Here is a 5,972-nt window from a genome sequence, read left to right as displayed (position 1 = left end):
CTGGCTTAGGTCTGGCTGCTGTGCTCAGCTCCTTCCCGCTGCGGACCTGGGCTAGGACTGGGTCTCTTAATCAACATTTTAGAGATATGATCAACATATTAATGGACAAATATAAATATAATTTTGGTTAAGTTTTTGAAACATTTATAACAGTGATCCAAGGTAAAAAATAAAGTATATATTACCCTGGAATAGAAAAGATAATTATGTGTATGCACACACACATACACACACACAATTCTAAATCACAAGAAGTAAAAATCAAATTAATACTTAGCTTTATTCTCCCTAATATCTTTATTCTGATAAAATTAGATATTTTTTCTAATAAAAAGTTCCCGTCTCTTCCTAATATTTTTATTCTAATATATTTCATTGAAAAAAGTTAATCAGTGAATTAAATTGATTTTATAAATGTCATGAACTTCAATTTAGATAATTTCATTTTGAAAAGTAGGAAAGATATGTAAGAGATAAACTTACCTGCTGTTTTACCTTACATACAGGAAACTATTGGAAAACAATGATATAGATACCAGTCATACTGTAAAACATTTTAAAAATGCTGTCAGTAAAGGAAAGATTCTTGAATTAAATTTCTGGGGAAGGCTTCAGAGACGTTTAACTTTATTGGAGCTTAGAATCCTAGGAGACAGGTATGCAGAGGGAAGCAGAATTCCAGAGGTTAGTAGGTAAGACCAAGGCTGGAAGAGGGAATCGAGTGAGTACCTGGGCCTGAGGAGGGAGGACTGCAGAAGTGACAGGTGGGCAGGGAGAGGAAATGGGCTGAACGCTAGGCTGAGGACTAAGGAAAGCATCAGCTGTATACTCTAAAGTGTGTGTGTGTGTGTGTGTGTGTGTGTGTGTGTATGTTCCTATCTATCATCTATCATCTATCATTTATCATCTATCTCTATATCTATCTATCTATCTATCTATCTTGTTATCTATCTGTCTGTCTATTAACTCTCTGTCTTCCTTCTGGTTCTCCACCTGTCTTGCTGTCCTCTATCTATCTGTTTCACAGTAGCAACACTTTTCCCCTTGGAAAAGAGGAATGAAGATAAGGACCACAACCAGCTTATTCAAATATTGTGGTAAAAGTCAAGCCAGTTTGGAAGGAGCTGTTAAGCAAAGGTGCCTGCTTGTTCAGGTGGACAATCAAAAGTAGCCATTAGCCATTTGAGTTGTGAGCAGGGCTGTCATGGAGATGCTGGCAGCAATAGCGGGAGTAGAGAAGCTCCAATTGGGTGTCTGTCTGGGTGGGCTGCTTGGGTAGCTTTGAGCTTCCCTCCATCACTGGCATTTAAATGCCCAGCCCTTGGGGATCAAACCCCTGTACCTGTGCTTGCTTAAGCAGGAGCTTAGTCCACTGAGCTGTCTCACTGGCCACAAGTTCCTTTTTTGATAAATGACTTGTAAGTAATTTCTCTTGTGGTTATTTTTACTGTCTGTGTGTCATCTTTTGAAGCACTGATGTTTTTAACTTTGATGAAGTTTAATTCATCATGCTTATGGTGGATCATACTCATGGTGTATGAGATGTGACTGAAAAACACAGTGAATAACTATAAATTACTACTCTAAATGACACTTTTTTTTTCTAAATGCACTTTGTCACTAATCTTAATCTAAATAAATGTTGTTTGGAACACACACACACACACACACACACACACACACACACACAAATGCCCAGCCTTACCTTTTTACGTACGAATGTATAATATGTTCTTACGTAAATGTTTGTAATCTATGACAACTAGTAGTTGTCATTTTTGTCATTATCATCTGGTTTAATACCAGGGGTAAAGATGTATTTTTTAGGTCAAGGATTATTTTTAGTTGCATAATTGAAGTTAGGCTAAGCTTCAGTACCTAGGAAGTGTACTGGGAAACAGCAAACATCCTAGAAATTATGTGCATTGTATTTTATGGCTTTCTAAATTTCTAGGTTTTACCATTTGTGAGATTTATCATACAATCTTGGCTCAAAGAAAATATACAAGCAAATCAGCAATCACAGAATAAAAGGAAATAAAGTTTCTAAGAAGTCTACATTTTACAATTGAAGACAATATTTTGAATACTCCATAAACTTGACTGATATTCCTTCTTTCTTTCAAAATGAAAAATCAAATTTGTTTTTAAGACCTCAGTGATCATTAGATTCCTGTGTGTTAGATTTTTAAATTTCTCATCAAGACTGCTCCACTCTCTCAATACTTTCATGTTATTCCTGTGCCAACTTTACTAAAATAGAAACCACAAGCATTGTCTTGTTACTTAATTTTTAAAATAATTTAGGTCAATTCTCATTTGGTCTCAGAATATTATTTGGAGGTTATTTTCTTGACTTTTCTTCTTATTTGCATTCTATCCATCTGGAAAAATCAGAATTTTTACAAACAACATCTTCCTATTGTTGTCTCATTTTAGCATCATGATTTTTATATGGAAGGAAATGTTTATTTTTTCATATTGAATTTTTCTCAGATAGAAAAGGTACCCACAAGGAAGATAACAGTCAGTGCAATGTACTTTTCATATTCACAAAAGTATTCTGAATTATAGTGCATATGGTGGCTTTGTATAGCAGAGAAGATGCGCAACTATGACTTCAGAATGTGTCCAAGGACTTAAGGCACACAACATAACCAATACCTCTTAGTTAAGAGGTGCCTTTCAAAAAGCAAAATCCTGTCTCTTTAATATGTTCTTGTCATTTCTTTAGCATCACTCAGAAGCTACTATATGTCACTGTTTCTGAGGTGATGAGGAGATCAAGCTAGTTAAGCTGACAGCCGTGTGTGAAAAAGCCCTTTCCTTGGTGATCAGTAGGATTGGTGGAAGGAGCTGTTCTAAACACCACTGCAGCGGGTTTTGCCAGTAGCTTTGAAAGCAATGCTTTTCAAAATATTCTCAATAGGGCCAGGAATATAGTTCAGTGGCGTAAGCCCCTGCCTGGCAAGTGCAAGTTTCTGAGTTCAATCCCCAGTACAAAAATAAAATATCCTCAATAAATGTTAAGGAATGTACTGCTAGAAATTTTGTCTAATGATTTCAATTTCATATTAAAATATTTTCTAAAAACAAATGCTAATACTGACAGTATTTCACAAAAATTGTGATATTTCATGGATGATTAATAATTACAAAAAAAATTTACTTATAAGTTAAAGGTAAACCAAAGTGGGAATTTGGTGACATGGTTGTTCCAATGCTATCATTTGTGGACAACCTGTAGATTAGCAAAAGTATCTAACCTACTATTCTTTCCAGGTAACAAGTTCTAAAAGGAAGTAACTAGTCAGAGTTATGTTACTTTCTCTGCTAGTTCTTTGCAACAAATATAATGGTAGAGAGAAGGGAGTGTCATACAGATTCCAAGACCACCAGCCAGAGAAGTGGTTTAATTCTAGAAAAAAATTCTGAAAAACAGAATTTCTGTTATGACAAGCAAAATGACTTTAAGGTTTTTTGGAATATAACACTGCAGAAGTATAATTATTATAAAAAGCCCAATCTGTGATAATGTATTAGAAAATCACTTTTTTGCAATGCAGATAGAGGTATAATTTAAAAAAAAACCACTAATAGTCTTTGAGAAAATGTTCTCAGGGAGCAATAGTGAAAAGAAACCAAAAGCAACAAGATGAATCACAAGGGGATTTTTTTCTTTTTGTATTCTTAGAAATTTGGGAATCGGAAGCCTGTAACAGCAGTGAAGTTAGGAAGAATTTAGAAGTACTGATAAAGTCAATAAATGCTACCCAAAAATGATAGCTTTACCTAAGTTCAGAAAGCAGATGACTATGTGCATTTGGTGATACTTTTTCATCTTCCATGCCTATACTTTTGGGGGTGGTGGAGTAGGGTTAAGTTGGGACAATGTAGAAGGATAGGGTATGCTTTTTCAAATTCCTTTTCAGTTTTCTGTGTACTTTTCTTATATGCCACCAACTTTTAGGTATCTATTCTCTGGCTCTTATGCTGGAAAGCTACTACTAGGTCAGCTTTTGCTTCCAAAGATGTTTATGCTATTTTTCTTAATTAAATGCTATTCCTCTATGTTTAAGAGTCTGAAATTGATCTGAAGGTTCTACTTGGGTAAGAGGAAAGCATTAGAAATCTTTGCTATTGCCTCTCCATAGGATTCTTTTCTTTCAGTGTCTGTCTGATTTGTTAAATTCTCACCTGAAAATAGAGCTCATATAGCAACACTCTAGGATTGCAGCATCGTTTCACTGCAATTGTTTGTATGATGCTATTTGGAGCTTACTACAATGCTACAGCGTGGGAGCCCTTCACCTTCCGTATCATGCCGAGTAAGATGGAATTCAGTGCAATCTACAAAGATGGTGGAGAGCAGCTCCAGTCGGCTTCCTTCTTGCTAAGTTCCTGCCCATCTGTACACAGATCATATTCTTGTGATTCACAGAAAAGTTCACTATCAAAAGGATCCTTGAATTTGAAGTAATTTCAGAAACTGGTAGGAAGATCTCATGTGTATAGTAAAAAAGTTTAACAGGGATCTGATACCCTTGTGAGATGGACTTGGCCCTGACATCCCCAGGGGCACTGCTTTTAAGGCCATGGCTTTCATTTGAGAGCTTTCCTGTGACAGATAAAATCAGGGCTGTTCTGAGTGCAGACACAGGGTCCTGGGGGAAGCTGAGTCCCTTCCGATCTGTCTAAACTGCAGAATGCATGCAGTAGAGAACAAGGGAAATCATTTCCAAAGTTTAATGTCATGGGGGTAACTACAGTCTTTTTAAAACTTGTCCACTTATTTTTCTCAGAAATAAGACAAAAACTTGTATAAAGCAGGATTTAAAAAAGTAAAGTTCTTAATAATAAGCAGAGAATTCTCTAGGTTTTCTAAAGTTGAGCAAGTAAAAACTGGCTCCTTCAATAAACCACATATATTTCAGTTTTAGTGTTCTTCTAGAAAGATTAAGCTTTAACTCTAAAAACATACAGCCTCATAAAACTCTGAAATCTGTAGATGTCTTACATGTTTATATTTACAACCACTTACAGTCCAATGTATAGTAACGAAATTATAAGATACAAAAATAATTATGCAAGATACTTAGAAAACAAAAAGAATTTGTGACATTCAAAATTTATATTCTTCAATATTCTACCACAGATACTGTACTGTGAAGATATGCACTACTTTGCTATCTCTAAAAATCATTTCTTAATTCTGGTGAAGTAGATTGAATGTGTATGTTTGTGTGTGTGTATGTGTGTGTGTGTATGTGTGTGCAAGTGTGTGTGTGTAATTTATTGGTTAAATTAATAGCTTATGCTGTCTTTGATATCTAAAGTGTTATAGTCAATAATAATTCTTTTTTTCCATGATAATGGAATCATCGATTTATATAGTCAAAATGAAACAGGTGGAATTTTAGAGTTATATGCATTTTTGACTAAGTTTCAATCAATTAAAACAGCCTGCCAATGTTATAATTTAATGTTGTTTAATTTATCACTGAGAGACCCAGTCCTAGCCCAGGTCCGGTGAGTGTGTGGGAGAACTTCCAGCTACCCTGCGCCAGTGGGACCTACTACTGGTCCAAGCCCAGGCACAGCGTGGGTGAGACCCTCTTCCACCCCCTCGGGAACCCCCCCCACCATTCCACAGCACCTGCCCCACCCTGCCCGCAGAGTGGGAATTTCTGCCATGTTATAGGAACCCATAGACCCAGTCCTAGCCCAGACCCGGTGAGTGTGTGGGAGAGCTGCCTCTCCCCCCTACTCCACCTTGTCCCTTCCACACTCAACTCAGGCCTAGCATACAGGCCTGGGGTGTAACCCTGCAGCTGCATTCTCTGCAGAGAGTGTAGAGAATAGAACCAACCAGCTAGTCAAAGAGCAGAACATCTTGCCAGAGGGGCACAACAGGTTCCCCCTCAAGGGCAGCAGCAGGAAGGAGCTGAGCACAGCAGCCAGACCCAAGCCAG

Source organism: Octodon degus, unplaced genomic scaffold (genome assembly GCF_000260255.1).
Source record: "Octodon degus isolate 3935 unplaced genomic scaffold, OctDeg1.0 scaffold00186, whole genome shotgun sequence".
NCBI lineage: Eukaryota > Metazoa > Chordata > Mammalia > Rodentia > Octodontidae > Octodon > Octodon degus.
The sequence above is the reverse complement of the archived record's forward strand: the minus strand, read 5'-3'. Positions refer to the sequence as shown.